The sequence below is a fragment of the Scyliorhinus canicula genome, chromosome 4 (genome assembly GCF_902713615.1).
Source record: "Scyliorhinus canicula chromosome 4, sScyCan1.1, whole genome shotgun sequence".
Taxonomy (NCBI): Eukaryota; Metazoa; Chordata; class Chondrichthyes; order Carcharhiniformes; family Scyliorhinidae; genus Scyliorhinus; species Scyliorhinus canicula.
In genome coordinates, this window is record NC_052149.1 from 103,675,430 (window position 1) to 103,692,476 (window position 17,047).

A 17,047-nucleotide genomic window follows, 5' to 3' on the forward strand; every position below is an offset into this window, starting at 1 on the left:
GAGGTCACCCTGTTGGGAGTTTTCTATAGGCCACCTAATAGTTCTAGGGATGTAGAGGAAAGGATGGCGAAGATGATTCTGGAAAAGAGCGAAAGTAACAGGGTAGTTGTTATGGGAGACTTTAACTTTCCAAATATTGACTGGAAAAGATATAGTTCGAGTACATTAGATGGGTCGTTCTTTGTACAATGTGTGCAGGAGGGTTTCCTGACACAATATGTTGACAGGCCAACAAGAGGCGAGGCCACATTGGATTTGGTTTTGGGTAATGAACCAGGCCAGGTGTTAGATCTGGAGGTAGGTGAGCACTTTGGAAACAGTGACCACAATTCGGTGACCTTTACGTTAGTGATGGAAAGGGATAAGTATACCCCGCAGGGCAAGAGTTATAGCTGGGGGAAGGGCAATTATGATGCCATTAGACATGACTTAGGATGTGTTGGTTGGAGAAGTAGGCTGCAAGGGTTGGGCACACTGGATATGTGGAGCTTGTTCAAGGAACAGCTATTGCATGTTCTTGGTAAGTACGTACCAGTCAGGCAGGGAGGAAGGGGTCGAGCGAGGGAACCGTGGTTTACCAAAGAAGTGGAATCTCTTGTTAAAAGGAAGAAGGAGGCCTATGTGAAGATGAGGCATGAAGTTTCAGTTGGGTCGCTTGATAGTTACAAGGAAGTGAGGAAGGATCTAAAGAGAGAGCTGAGACGAGCAAGGAGGGGACATGAGAAGTCTTTGGCAGGTAGGATCAAGGAAAACCCAAAAGCTTTCTATAGGTATGTCAGGAATAAAAGAATGACTAGGGTAAGAGTAGGGCCAGTCAAGGACAGTGGTGGGAAGTTGTGTGTGGAGGCTGAGGAGATAAGCGAGATACTAAATGAATACTTTTTGTCAGTATTCACTCAGGAAAAAGATAATATTGTGGAGGAGAATGCTGAGACCCAGGCTATTAGAATAGATGGCATTGAGGTGCGTAGGGAAGAAGTGTTGGCAATTCTGGACAAGGTGAAAATAGATAAGTCCCCGGGGCCGGATGGGATTTATCCTAGGATTCTCTGGGAAGCCAGGGAAGAGATTGCTGAGCCTTTGGCTTTGATTTTTAGGTCATCATTGGCTACAGGAATAGTGCCAGAGGACTGGAGGATAGCAAATGTGGTCCCTTTGTTCAAGAAGGGGAGTAGAGATAACCCCGGTAACTATAGGCCGGTGAGCCTAACGTCTGTGGTGGGTAAGGTCTTGGAGAGGATTATAAAAGATTCGATTTATAATCATCTAGATAGGAATAATATGATTAGGGATAGTCAGCATGGTTTTGTGAAGGGTAGGTCATGCCTCACAAACCTTATCGAGTTCTTTGAGAAGGTAACTGAACAGGTAGACGAGGGTAGAGCAGTTGATGTGGTGTATATGGATTTCAGTAAAGCGTTTGATAAGGTTCCCCACGGTCGGCTATTGCAGAAAATACGGAGGCTGGGGATTGAGGGTGATTTAGAGATGTGGATCAGAAATTGGCTAGTTGAAAGAAGACAGAGAGTGGTAGTTGATGGGAAATGTTCAGAATGGAGTTCAGTTACGAGTGGCGTACCACAAGGATCTGTTCTGGGGCCGTTGCTGTTTGTCATTTTATAAATGACCTAGAGGAGGGCGCAGAAGGATGGGTGAGTAAATTTGCAGACGACACTAAAGTCGGTGGAGTTGTAGACAGTGCGGAAGGATGTTGCAGGTTACAGAGGGACATAGATAAGCTGCAGAGCTGGGCTGAGAGGTGGCAAATGGAGTTTAATGTGGAGAAGTGTGAGGTGATTCACTTTGAAAAGAATAATAGGAATGCGGAATATTTGGCTAATGGTAAAATTCTTGGTAGTGTGGATGAGCAGAGGGATCTCGGTGTCCATGTACATAGATCCCTGAAAGTTGCCACCCAGGTTGATAGGGTTGTGAAGAAGGCCTATGGTGTGTTGGCCTTTATTGGTAGAGGGATTGAGTTCCGGAGCCATGAGGTCATGTTGCAGTTGTACAAAACTCTAGTACGGCCGCATTTGGAGTATTGCGTACAGTTCTGGTCACCTCATTATAGGAAGGACGTGGAAGCTTTGGAACAGGTGCAGAGGAGATTTACCAGGATGTTGCCTGGTATGGAGGGAAAATCTTATGAGGAAAGGCTGATGGACTTGAGGTTGTTTTCGTTAGAGAGAAGAAGGTTAAGAGGTGACTTAATAGAGGCATACAAAATGATCAGAGGGTTAGATAGGGTGGACAGCGAGAGCCTTCTCCCGCGGATGGAGATGGCTAGCACGAGGGGACATAGCCTTAAATTGAGGGGTAATAGATATAGGACAGAGGTCAGAGGTGGGTTTTTTACGCAAAGAGTGGTGAGGCCGTGGAATGCCCTACCTGCAACAGTAGTGAACTCGCCAACATTGAGGGCATTTAAAAATTTATTGGATAAGCATATGGATGATAAGGGCATAGTGTAGGTTAGATGGCCTTTAGTTTTTTTTCCATGTCGGTGCAACATCGAGGGCCGAAGGGCCTGTACTGCGCTGTATCGTTCTATGTTCTATTATTAGTTTGACATAATATAGAGGATTACTAAATACCAGAGTTTTATGGCAATAATAAACTTGTAACACAAACTGTACTCATACCATGATTCCATCCCCATGTAAGGCTGGACCAGGCTACTTGCATCCTGGGCATCTTATTTAACCCGCAGCTAAGCTTCTGCACTTAAACCCTGACCTGTTGGCTCTGGCTCCGTTGATAACACTCCCTTCTGAATCAGAAGATTGTGGATTCAAGTTCCACTCCAGACTGAGCACAGAATCAAAGCTGATACTCCAATGCAGTACTGAGGAAGTGCTGCACTATCTGAGCTGCTGCCTTTCAGAAGAGATGTGAAAGGGATATGGCATCTGCCTCCTCGGACGTAAATAATCCCATAGCACTATTTCGAAGAAGAGTGGTGGAGTTCCGATCGATGTCCTGGCCAATATTTATCCCTCGATCAACATGTTGACCAGATAATCTTATTTTGTTGACATTATTTCTGGGAGGGTTTCCCATATTACTCCAGTGACTATACATCAAAGTACTTCATTGGTGTAAAGTACTTTGGGATTTCCTGTTGCTGTGAAAGGTATTACGTCATTTTTATCTTTTATCCTCCATCAGAAAGACCGGGAGCTGCCAACTCTGTAACATTGCCCACCTCAGTCCACCTACTGCTGAAACCTCAATTATTCCAATGCTGTCCTGACTGGCCTCTCATTATCCAACCTCCATAAATTCAACTCATCCAAAACACCGCTGTTTGTATCTTGCACCAAATGCTACTCACACATTATTACCCTTTCCTTTCTGACTTACAAGGTCCACATTCCGTTATACAGAGTAGGAATTTAAACAGCCAAGAACTGACACAAATAGAAATTACTCACAAAAGTGTTGATAGATGGATAGAGTACAGCAATGGAAAGTATGGGCATCCAGTGCTGATGGAGTCCAAAATAAAATGTTAAAGGAGGCAGCAATGACAAATCTTCAACATCAATAAATATGGGAATTGTATTAGTTGACTGGAGAGAAGCAAATGTAAATAAGATAGGGCGCCAGAACAATGTGGAAAAAAATGAAGGTTATTTAGGGGTAGGGTACTGTTGGGAATGCAAGTCTTAGGACCTTTAAAAGACAAATGACCTGGATCTCTGAATGATTCGCAGTATTTCTAGGACAAGAAGACATTGATGCAAATTTAGAAAACAAAGTATGAATACAGTTATGATATAACTTCAGACAATGAGGAGTAAAAATATAATGGGCCAGAAATTGCTAAAAAATCTTGGCGTGTAGGCTTCTGGTGTGCACCATGGAGTAAGTGGTCACACACAAGGCAGCTCCTGCCCAAGGTTACAGAAAAGAGCTCTTTTTAAATCAATACGGGGTGGAATTTGGATGAAAAGGCGTAGGTGAATGTTGGAGGAGTACTTTCCCCCAGGAAAATGTGAGGTCTTGCACTTTGGAAAAAAGAATCCAAGCATAGACTACTTTCTAAACGGTGAGAAAATTCATAATGCCAAAGTACAAAGGGATCTGGGAGTGCTAGTCGAGGATTCCCTAAAGGTAAACATGCAGGTTGAATCTGTGATTAAGAAAGCGAATGCAATGTTGTCATTTATCTCAAGAGGGTTGGAATATAAAAGCAGCGATGTGCTACTGAGCCTTTATAAGGCTCTGGTTAGGCACCATTTGGAGTACTGTGTCCAGTTTTGGGCCCCACATCTCAGGAAGGACATACTGGCACTGGAGCGTGTCCAGCGGAGATTCACACGGATGATCCCTGGAATGGCGGGTCTAACATATGATGAACGGCTGAGGATCCTGGGATTGTATTCATTGGAGTTTAGAAGGTTAAGGGGAGATCTAATAGAAACTTACAAGATAATACATGGCTTAGAAAGGGTGGACGCAAAGAAACTGTTTCCGTTGGGCGAGGAGACGAGGACCCGTGGGCACAGCCTTAGAATTAGAGGGGGTAAATTCAGAACAGAAATGCGGAGACATTTCTTCAGCCAGAGAGTGGTGGGCCTGTGGAATTCATTGCCGCGGAGTGCAGTGGAGGCCGGGACGCTAAATGGCTTCAAGGCAGAGATAGATAAATTCTTGATGTCGCGAGGAATTAAGGGCTACGGGGAGTATGCTGGTAGGTGGAGTTGAAATGCCCATCAGCCATGATTGAATGGCGGAGTGGACTCGATGGGCCGAATGGCCTTACTTCCACTCCTATGTCTTATGGTCTTATGGAATGGTATGTTTCTTGGTTACCAGACCCGCAGAAACAGTGAAAGATTTGGCTGAAGCTGCAGCAAAGACAAAAGCCTCTTCCAGCATGCAGGCGGGGGAAGGGCGAGCTTAAAGGCCTCAAGCTGACTTGAGGGCCTTTATGAAAGCTGAATTCTAGCGGCAGAGGGAACAACTGTGAAAAGATCTCACCAAGGCCATTGAAGAAGCGGTGACGGCTGACTTCCGGTGACGGCGGGCGGGAGGCAGCCGCGCGTTGGAGGGCTCCTGTTCGGGAACGGCATTGTCGGGGATTGACGCCCGGTCCTAGGGGCAGCGAAGGCTGTGAAGGCCACGAGAAAGTACAGGGAAGGGATATGTCGAGGGCCAGTAAGAAAATGGCTGTGAAAACAGCTGAGAGTTCGTCAGGGAGTAGAAAGGTCACCGTGGGGTCACCAATCAAAAAGGAGGCTGGAGCACCAGGGGAGGCTGCATTGCTTACGGCTGAAGAAATAACTAAGGTGATGGCTGCAGAATTCAAAAGGCAGTTTACAAAATACATGGAGACAATGAGGAAGAAGATGAGGGAGGTTTTGAGTGTCTGGTGGAGGAGGCGATTTCCCCGGTGATGACGGCGGTGGCGAGCGCAGTGGCGGAGGTGCGGGAGCAAGGGGAGGCGCTGAAGGAAGTGGAGGAGACATTATTGCAGCATGCTGATCAACTTATGTCGATGGGGAAGGAGATGCGGAAGGTAATGGAGATTAACAAGGATCTGCGAGGAAAAATGGAAGACCTGGAAAACAGGTCCAGGCGACAGAATTTGAGGATTGTGGGGCTGCCCGAAGGAGTTGAAGGGACAAGACCGACTGAGTATTTTGCTGCAATGCTGGCGAAACTATTGGGGGAAGGGGAGGATCCCTCCCGATATGAACTAGATCGGGCTCATCGGTCGTGGAGGCCTGTACCAAAGGCAAGTGAGCCGCCAAGGGTAGTGACTCTGTGCTTCCGTAGGTACAGTGTGAAGGAGAAGGTCCTATGCTGGGCCAAGCAGAAGTGGGTGGTGCAGTGGGCTGGAGCTGGTATACGTGTATTCCACAACTTTATTGTGGAGCTGGCGAGGAGGCGGGTTGCTTTCAACCGGGTGAAGAGGGCACTGTACATTAGCAAGGTGCAGTGTGGCATTGTATATCCAGCGAAGCGGAGGGTGACTTACAAGCTCAAGGACTTTTATTTTGGAACGGCGGAGGCAGCGGAGGAGTTTGCAAAGGCAGAAGGACTGTGGCAGAACTGAGAAATTGAGAAATGGTCATGTGCCGATGTAACCTCATGACTATTTTCTTTTTTTTTCGTTTGTTTGTTTCACTGCGTGCGGGTGTATGGGCTAAAGGAGCCGATGTTGTATATATTTGGACAAGGGAAGTGATGGGATTTTCACTCTAAGTGAGGGCTCTTTGGGGTGTAGGTGGATATGTGGGGTTTGTGTGCTAAAAGGGGATTTTTGGGCTTTCCTTGGGTCGGGCAAGGGGGAAAGGGACCCGGACGGGGGCCTCCACGCTGGCCAGTCTAAGCCGGCCAGTGAGCGGGAGTGAGGTGGGGGGAGGGGCTGCGGCCATCGGAGCCTGGCAGAACAGGGTCCGTGTGGTCTAGCTGGGGTGGAAAGTTAGGGGGGAAGGAACCGAGGTTGGGGGACGGGAGGAGTGGGGGGGGGGGGGGATTTTACAACTCTTGGGTATCATGTACGGCACTCTTTCAGAGGTTGGACGGCATTGAGTATGTGGGGGGCGGGGGGGGAGTGGACTCTATGGTGACCATGGGCGGTCCCGGACTCCTTTTTTTTCTTTTTCTCCTTTGTTTTTTGTTTCCACCGTGGGAGGGTTTGTTTTATTGAATGCATATATTGACAGGTGGGCCATTGTTTGGGGTGGTGGGAGGATGGGATCGTTGTTATTGTTAAGGGGATTGACTTTGTATTTGTTACCGTTTACTGTCTGTGGGTGGGGTGTAAATTTTGAAGGAAAATGTGAAAATGGAGAATAAACATTTTTTTTAAAAATCCTGGCGTGTAAATGAAGCGAGACATTATTAATGTGCAAATTAGCCAGCAACTTGTAATGAGGAAGAGTGACCCATGAATTTTGAATCACCACGAGTTGATGGATAATTTGTGCTACTCTATTTACTTTAAAAATATGATTTAGACTTCCGGTTGCGGCTATGACTAGCTAAGCCGCACATTTGGAAGCTCCTGCAACAAAGGTGTTTTTGGGCCAATTGGAGGGCCCCAACGGCGCTGAAAAAACGAATCCCGGTGGGGGAAGGTCCCCTGAGGAGAACTAGACCGATTTTATGGTCGGTACCCGGAGTGGAGCGGCAAGAAAAACGGCAGCAGCTCCCCAAAAAAAGCGGGGGAAGAAAATCAAAATGGCGGCCGGCGGTGTATCGGAGGAGTGGAAGAAATGGGCGGAGGAGCAGCAGGCCGTTCTCCTCCGTTTTTTCACGGAGATGAAAGTGGAACTCTTAGAGTCCATGAACGCGACGGCCACCAGGTTGGTGGGAGCCCAGGCGATCCAAGAGGCGTCGATTAAAGATCTGCAGCAGGAGATGACCGTGAGGGAGGAGGAGGCCACAGTCATCGGGGCAAAGGTGGAGGTGCACGAGGCACTCCACATGAAGTGGCAGAGCCGCTTCGAGGAGCTGGACACTCGGATGAGGAGGAAAAATTTGAGGATCCTGGGCCTGGAAGAAGGCCTGGAGGGGTCGGATCTCCCGGGATATGTGGCGGAGATGTTGAGCTCCCTGATGGGGGAAGGGGCCGGTCCGGCGCCCCTGGAATTGGAAGAGGCATACCGGGTCATGGCCAGGAGGCCTAGGGCAAACGAGCCCCCGAGGGCGGTGCTGGTGCGGTTCCAGCGGCTAAGTGATCGAGAGAAAGTCCTGAGGTGGGCTAAAAGGGAGAAAAGCAGCAAGTGGCAGAACTCGACGGTAAGGGTGTACCAGGACTGGAGTGCGGAGGTGGCAAAGCGGCGGGCCTGGTACAACCGGACAAAGGCGGTGCTACACGCAAAAAAGATCAAATTTGGAATGCTGCAACCGGCGCGCTTGTGGGTCACCTACAAGGACCAACATCATTATTTCGAGTCCCCAGAGGAGGCCTGGACCTTTGTACAAGAGGAAAAGTTGGACACGAACTAAAACCTGGGAGCACCGGCGGTCGTAGCCGCCGGGGGACTCTTGATTGAGCAAGTGGCCCTTTTCTTTTTCAGGCCAGGTCGGAACTGGGTAACAGTTCGTGGATTGTTTGGGGTGTTTTTTCTCGAACGGTTTGACTTTTCTGAATATTTTGAAGGTTTCGAGTTGTTGGGTGTTTCTGTATATTTGTGCTGTTGAAATCTCTATTGTGGGTCGTTGGCTTCTTATGGGGTGTTTTTTCCCGTTTCCAATTTCCCTTAGTTATTTACCCCTCTTACCCTTTTTCTTTGGGTGCTTGGGGGGGGTTTTTTGTTCTGTTTTTCTTTTCGGGTTATGGTTATCTGCGGTTATTTATACTGTTTGATGGAGGGTGATGGTTGGGCACACTGTTAGTTGATAGTTAGTTAATTATTTGTTATTTAAGTATGTAGTTAAGTATTTATGTATTTAGTTGCCATTGGGTATTTGTATTTATATCGTTAAGTTGGGGAGACGGGGACGGGGGGGAGCGGGTTGATTATGCGGGTCTTTCTCAGGGGTTTTAAGGGGATCTTTCACGGGCGCAGATGGGGTGAACCGGGAGGAGTCGGAAGGTGGCAGGAGCAGCCGGGTCAGCGGAGACCAGCTGACTCTCGGGAGTACGATGTGGGGTAATCGCGGCTAGGAGGGGTCCTAGCCGGGGGGGGTGGGGGGGGGGGGGGGGAGGGGGGGGGGGGCTGGGGGGGGACACCGGGTTGCTGCTGGAAAGACCAGGGACGAGAAGGGGAGAGCCGGGGGGGGGGTGGGGGGGGGGGGGGGGGGGGGCCATCGCTATGGGAAGCGGGTCAGAAAAGAAGGGATGACCCGGGGCGAGCAAGGGACAAGACATGGCTAATCGACAGGGAGTAGGGACGGGTCGCTCTGCGACCCGATTGATCACGTGGAACGTAAGGGGGCTGAATGGGCCGGTCAAAAGATCAAGGGTCTTCTCACACCTGAAGGGACTGAAGGCTGATGTAGCAATGCTGCAGGAGACTCATTTGAGGGTAGCAGATCAGGTCCGCCTGAGAAGGGGGTGGGTGGGACAGGTGTTCCACTCAGGCTTGGATATCAAGAACCGGGGGGTGGCGATTTTGGTGGGAAAGAGGGTGTCCGTTTGTGGCGGCAGAGGTGGTGGCAGACAAGGAGGGCAGGTACGTGATGGGAGGGGTAGGCTGCAGGGGAGAATGTGGTACTGGTAAATGTGTATGCCCCGAACTGGGACGACGCGGGTTTTATGAGGCGCCTGCTGGGCCTCATCCCGGGACTGGAGGCAGGGGGCCTGATCATGGGAGGGGACTTTAATACGGTGTTAGACCCTGGGCTGGATAGATCGAGTTCCAGGACGAATAGGAGGCCGGCAGCGGCAGAGGTGTTAAGGGGGTTCATGGAGCAGATGGGAGGGGTAGACCCATGGAGATTTGGTAGGCCTAGGGCGAGGGAGTATTCTTTTTTCTCCCACGTCCACAGAGTGTACTCTAGGATCGATTTTTTCGTATTGAACAGGGGGCTGATACCGAGAGTGCAGGACACGGAGTACTCGGCCATTGCGATATCGGACCATGCACCACATTGGGTGGACGTGGACATGGGGGAGGCGCGGGACCAACGCCCGTTGTGGCGCCTGGATGTAGGGCTGTTGGGCGGACGAAGAGGTGTGCAGAAGGGTGAGAACGGGCATTGAGAACTATCTGGGTACGAATGACACAGGTGAGGTGCAGGTGGGGACGGTCTGGGAGGCCTTGAAAGCAGTGATTAGAGGAGAGCTGATCTCCATAAGGGCACACAGAGAGGGAAGGAGAGGCAGGAAAGGGAGAGGCTGGTGGGGGAGCTCCTAAGAAGTAGATAGGAAATATGCGGCGGCGCCAGAGGAGGGGCTATTAAGGGAGCGGCGTAGCTTGCAGGCCAGGTTCGACCTACTGACCACTAGGAAGGCGGAAATGCAGTGGGAGAAGGGCGCAGGGTGCGGCGTATGAGTACAGGGAAAAGGCGAGCAGGATGCTGGCACACCAGCTTCGTAAGCGAGATGCAGCCAGAGAGATTGGGGGAGTGAGAGAGAGGGGTTGGGACGTAGTGCAGAAGGGGCAAGAGGTGAATAGGGTCTTAGGGACTTCTATAGGGAATTGTATAGGTCTGAACCGCCCGAAGAGGAGAGGGGGAATGAAGAACTTTTCTTGACAAATTGGGGTTCCCAAAGGTACAGGAGGAGCTGGTGGAAGGGTTTGGGGGCGCCGATAGAGCTGCAGGAGCTAATTAAAGGGATAGGCCAGATGCAGGCGGGGAAGGCGCCGGGGCCGGATGGGTTCCCGGTGGAGTTTACAGGAAATTTGTGGACTTGGTGGGTCCAGTGCTGGTGCGAGCCTTCAATGAGGCGCGCGAGGGGGGGGTACTGCCCCCAACAATGTCGCAGGCCCTGATCTCCTTGATTTTGAAGCGGGACAAGGACCCGGTCCAGTGCGGGTCCTACAGGCCATCTCCCTCCTGAATGTTGACGCCAAGCTGTTAGCAAAGGTCCTGGCAACCAGGATAGAGGACTGTGTGCCAGGGGTAGTCCATGAAGACCAGACGGGGTTCGTGAAGGGACGCCAACTTAACACAAATGTCCGGAGATTGTTAAATGTGATTATGATGCCAGCAGTGGAAGGGGAGGCGGAGATAGTGGTAGCGCTGGACGCGGAGAAGGCATTTGACAGGGTGGAGTGGGAATACTTGGGGGAGACGTTGGAAAGGTTTGGGTTTGGGGAGGGATTTATCAAGTGGGTAAAACTGCTCTATTCAGCTCCGATGGCAAGTGTGGTAACAAACGGGAGGAGGTCAGAATATTTTGGGCTCCATCGAGGTACTAGGCAGGGATGTCCCCTATCTCCCTTACTCTTTGCATTAGCGATTGAGCCGTTGGCGATGGCACTGAGGGGTTCAGGGGGGTGGAGAGGACTGACAAGGGGAGGGGAGGAACATCGGGTCTCGCTCTATGCGGATGATTTGTTGTTGTATGTGGCAGACCCGGAGGGGGGAATGCCGGAGGTAATGGGGATACTAGCGGAGTTCGGGGACTTTTCGGGATATAAATTAAATCTGGGGGAAAAGTGAGGTCTTGTAATACACCGGGAGACCAAGGGGAGGGATTGGGAGGCTCCCCTTCAAAAGAGCAGTTAAAAGTTTTAGGTATTTGGGGGTGCAGGTGGCAAAGAACTGGGGGACCCTCCACAAGTTGAACTTTTCCAGACTGGTGGACAGATGGAGGAGGAGTTTAAGAGGTGGGACATGGTGCCCCGCTGTCGCTGGCAGGGAGGGTGCAGTCAGTTAAAAGACGGGCCTCCCGAGGTTCTTGTTTTGTTCCAGTGTCTGCCCATCTCCTCCCCAGGGCCTTTTTTCAAGAAGGTAACGAGTAGTATCATGGGGGTATGTGTGGGCACATTGGCACCCCGAGAGTTAGAAGGGTCTTTTGGAGCGGAGTAGGGATAGTGGAGGGCTGGCCGTTACCCAACCTTCAGGATATTACTGGGCGGCAAATCATCATCGATGGTATGAAAGTGGATGATGGAAGGGGAGGGGGGCAGCCTGGAAGCGCATGGAGAGGGCGTCCTGCGGCAACAAAGCTTAGGGGCAACTGGTAACGGCACCATGGCCGCGTCCCTCCCACGAGGTATACCACGAGCCCGGTTGGTGGCGGCCACCACTCAAGATCTGGGGCAGTGGAGGCGACACAGGGGGAAGTGGGAGGTCTGGATAGGGGCACCACTAAGAGGGAACCACAGATTTGCGCCGGGAAACACAGGAGGGGGATTCCAGAGCTGGCAGAGGGCGGGTATTAGACAACTGAGGGACTTGTTTATAGAGGGGAGGTTTGCGAGCCTGGGAGAGCTGGAGGAGAAATTTGGCTCCCCCCGGGAACACGTTCAGGTACCTCCAAGTGAAGGCATTTGCCAGACGACAGGTAGCGGGGTTCCCGCGCTTCCCCGACAGGGGGGGTGAGTGATAGGGTCTATCAGGGGTCTGGGTCGGGGAGGGGGAAGATCTCGGACATCTATAATGATTATGCAGGAGGTGGAGGAGGTACCAGTAGAGGAGCTGAACAGATAAGTGTGAGTTAGAGCTGGGGGAACAGATATGAGACGGGACATGGGCAGACGCCCTGGAGAGGGTCAACTCGTCGTCGTCATGTGCGAGACTAAGTCTCATTCAATTTAAGGTACTGCATAGAGCCCACATGACGGGGACAAGGATAGAGTCGGTTTGATTCGGGGGTGAAGACAGGTGTATTAGATGTTCGGGAGAGCCCTGCGAAACCATGCACATATGTTTTGGGCATGTCCGGCACTGGAGGAGTTCATGGAATGGGGTGGCAGGGACGGTGTCGAGAGTGGTGGGGTCCAGGGTCAAAGCCAGGCTGGGGACTTGCGATCTTCGGGGTTGGGGTGGAACCGGGGGTACAGAGGCGAGGGAGCGCTGGAATATTAGCCTTTGCGTCCTTGGTGGCTCGGAGGAGTATCCTGATTCAGTGGAGGGACGAAAGGCCTCCGAGTGTTAACACCTGGTTAAAACGACATGGCAAACTTCATCCAAGTTGGAAAGGATCAAATTCGCCCTGAGAGGGTCGGTGCAGGGGTGTTTCCAGGCGATGGCAACCCTTCCTAGACCCTCTTGGATCAGAGATAGAAACTGAGGGCCGTGACAGCAGCAAACCGGGAGGGGAGGGGAGGGCGGGAGGGAGGGGGGAGGAGGGGGGGGGGGGAGGGGGGACAAAGACGAAGGAAGTACGGTAGCGGTGGTGGCACGGGCAAGGCCTGCCCGAGGACGCTGCTAGAAATGATAAGTTGGTCTGACTGTCGGTTCGCCGGCGGGGGGGGTGGGGGGGTGGGGGGGACGCGCGGGTGGGGGGGGGGGAGACTTTTTTTTTTTCTTTTTCTTGTTAAGTAGGGGGGTTTGACTTTGTTTTGTTATAATTTAAATGTGAATGTAGGGGGGGTTAAAATGTTTGTATTTTGAAAAATTCAATAAAAATTATTTTAAAAAAAAAAATATGATTTACCTTTAACCTCTCCCGAATTTCATTGATTAGGTTAGTTGTTGAATTTGCACAGTAATTGCCCACAAATCTTGCCATAGAAACTTAATAAAAAATGAACAGTGGAAATACCCATTTAATTATGTGATAATTGTTGACAACTGGCAACAATATGTCATCCATAAAATGAACAATTAAGTGTAGAGTTCTTTTATTCTTTCAGCCTATGAGGGGCGCCATGGTGGCACAGTGGTTAGCACTGCTGCCTCACGGTGCCGAGGACTCAGGTTCAATCGCAGCCTTGTGTCACTGTGGGTGGAATGTTCACATTCTCCCCGTGTCTGCGTGGGTCTCACCCCAACAGTCCAAAGATGTGCAGGGTGGGTGGATTGGCCATGCTAAATTGGAAAAATAATAATTGGGTACTTCCTCTTCTCCAAGGATAACATTACCAACTTCTCCAATCTATTGACATAACTAAAGTTCCTTGACCCTGGAACTCGTCTCGTCAATGTCTCTAATGCAGTCACATTCTCCTTAAATGTGGCACCCAGAACTGGACGCAATACTCCAGAAGGGGCCTCTTCAAAGTTCTTGCACTGTTTAGGTCTTATCTTTAAATCTCATTGGGTAAAGTGTGTTGGTCCCACTGTTCACTCGGGTCCAAGACGCCCCATTGCCTTAACCATGCTATCATTAGCTACTTCCAGAAAGTTATAGGGAAATAATATCAGTTGAGGGGTTCTATAAAAAGAATGAATAACCAGGCATGTCATGGGATGCCTTGTTCCAACGAAATATAGCCCAATAGAATAACCTGTCTGTGGGTGTTTAAACGTTAAGAGTTTTTTTAGCTAAATTTTTGTCAAAAAGGCTACCGAAGGGTGGCGCAGATCGCCAAAGACCGGGGTCGATCGCGACCCCAGGTCAATGTCTGTGTGGAGTTTGTATATTCTTCCCGTGTCTGCGTGGCTTTCACCCCCGCAATCCAAAGATGTGCAGGGTAGGTGAATTGACCACGCTAAATTGCCCCTCAATTGAAAAAAAAACAGGGTTACTGAAGAGTATCAGAGGTTAAAAACATGTGCTCTTTCGATAGAAATGTTAGTTTCTGTACACTATGGAAATTGAAATCGGAGGATTGGGGATAGGGATGGTTTTAGTAGGTCTTCTGAATCTTGCAAGAGTTTTCTGAACTTGGCCACAACTTTCCTCATTCTGGCTTCTCACTATCATGCCACCTACAAGAATAGGCATTACTAACTGTTAGAGAGGGTGAGGCATCATCTAATATTGTTTAATGGATGACCTGAATTTCTGGTTTGATAATGTATTTTCAATTTCATTTTCTTTGTATGTTTGTATGAGAAAGTATTATACGGTTGCCATCCATGTCCTGAAGCATTCTAGGAATGAGCAATCTTATTATCCCTAGCTCCAGCAAATTTAGAATGTATTTAGTGAAAATACAGCATAAACCTTAATCATAAGAGATTACAGTATGTATTGAGTCCATTGTTAACTGATGTAATCAAAAGTTTTTTTTTTTTAAATTTATTTTACTCCATTCTTAAACTTACAAAGCCAATGAGCAGAGTGGACTGGGCAAGCCCTTAATCCATCTCATTGCTTGTTCCAAAAAACAATTCAAATTGAATCCAATTCATGGTCTTCACAAGAGAGACATACAAGATTCAAGCTGCCACGAAAAGGCAGTGCACCTCATCTTGGGCTTGATTGGAGCCAAAAGGCCAAGAATTGATAATCAAAGGGCTGGAAAATATTTTTGGTTCAAGAGACCTCTGCTTTGAAGCTGAATACGTTAAAGGTCCAAACTGATCATGAGCATCACTATGACTGCATGCATATTATAAATCACATTGTCACAACCAGCCAAACAGAGCATCAAATTAGTGGGGCGAGGAGACATACAGCATAGCCAAAACTAGAACCAGAGGGCACAGCCCCAGACTGAGGCAACGCACCTTTAAAACTGAGATGAGGAGGAATTTCTTCAGCCTGAGGGTAGAGAATCTGTGGAACTCTTTGCCACATAAGGCTGTGGAAGGCGAAATGATGGAGTGTCTTTAAGACAGAGATAGTTCTTGATTAATAAGGGGATCAGGGTTTATGAGGATAAGGAAGAAGAATGGGGATGAGAAACTATCCGCCATGATTGAATGGTGGAGCAGACTCAATGGGCCGAATGGTCTAATTCTGATCCTGTGTCTTATGGTCTTGTATCATTTGGCACAGCATTAAACGTCAGCAGTGCATTTTGCACTGTCCTAAGAAAACAAACCAGTTTTTAAACCAACTGCTAGCTCAGCAGATCTGGTATCCCAGTTTTCCTATCAGCGCAGCATTGAATTTAAAATCCATTTGTTTTGCAAACTTACAGCACTCACTTGCTTCGCAAGGACGGGCGTCATCAGCCATTAGCAAAGGTGCACCATATCGAGCCACCCCATCTGAAATGGATTAGAACATAGAACATAGAACAGTACAGCACAGAACAGGCCCTTCGGCCCTCGATGTTGTGCCGAGCAATGATCACCCTACTTAAACCCACGTAACCCGTATACCCGTAACCCAACAATCCCCCCATTAACCTTACACTATGGGCAATTTAGCATGGCCAATCCACCTAACCCGCACATCTTTGGACTGTGGGAGGAAACCGGAGCACCCGGAGGAAAACCCACGCACACACAGGGAGGACGTGCAGACTCCACACAGACAGTGACCCAGCCGGGAATCGAAACCTGGGACCCTGGAGCTGTGAAGCATTGATGCTAACCACCATGCTACCGTGAGGCCCCATGCTACCGTGAGGATTGTTTCCTAGTTGTCCATCTTTCATACTTGGAATAAAGTCAGTACCGCCAACAATAATGTTCATGTCGATGTGTATGTTTGTGTAGGGCAGAAATTTTTTTTCAGAGTATGTGGCTTATACTTGAGTGTTCTTTTAATAAGGACAAGGGGAGTTCACACCGAGTAAAAATAAGAACAAAGTTTTATTTACAAACGATATACGTACACTTCCCAGTAGATCCCTACCGGGTTTGTTTCTGGTCGGTGCCTTCCTGGCTGACCTATACACTGGCTAATTGAGATACCCCAACCCTAGCGGGGGAGCTCGTACTCTGCAAGGAGCACAGGGAAGACAGGCATTCCCACCCCGAGGGTACTGTGTGGGATATTACAGTTTCTACTTGTTTAAATAAGGTTTCCTCTTGCGCTGATGTGCATGAACAATAAAGGTTTACTTATTGTTTGGTTAACAGATCCAGGCTCCATGCGTCCACACTGAGCACCACAGAGCCATGCACACTCAGAAAATCCAATGATGAGAGTTTCAGTGAGAGTCATTCACATACCGGGGCATTGATTTACACCCAAAGCATTAACAGGATTAAAAAACCCACAGTCATTTATTTAACATATTGCAGTTTGTCATTTTCAATCTTACATTGTTATACATAGAATTTACATAGAATCATAGAATTTACAGTGCAGAAGGAGGCCTCCATCCCATTCCAGTAACCCCACCCAACCTTTTGTACACCAAGGGGAAATTTTAACATGGCAATCTGCCTCACCTGCACTTTTCTGGATTGTGGGAGGAAACCGGAGCACCCGGAGGAAGCCCACGCAGACACTGGGAGAAAGTGCAAACTTCACACAGGCAGTTACCGGAGGCCGGAGTTGAACCCAGGTCCCTGGAGCTGTGAGGCAGCGGTGCTAACCACTGCACAACCATGCCACCCCTAAATTGTTGAATTCAATAACTTCCGATTATCAGCTCTAACCCACCCCTTTGTTTTCATTCCAATTCATTTTAACTGCCTTTTACCTTTTATTTCTTTCTTTATATATATATACCACACCATCCTATCCCCCCTCTCCTTACCTATTCCACCCTTTGCTTCCCCCTTCCCTTTACATCTGTCACAGCTTACCCTCTGATATTAATTTATCTGCTGTTTGGACTTTCTCACCTTTTATTCTCTCTGGGGACTGCCATTAGCACTCTTTTCCCTTGGTTTCTGTAGC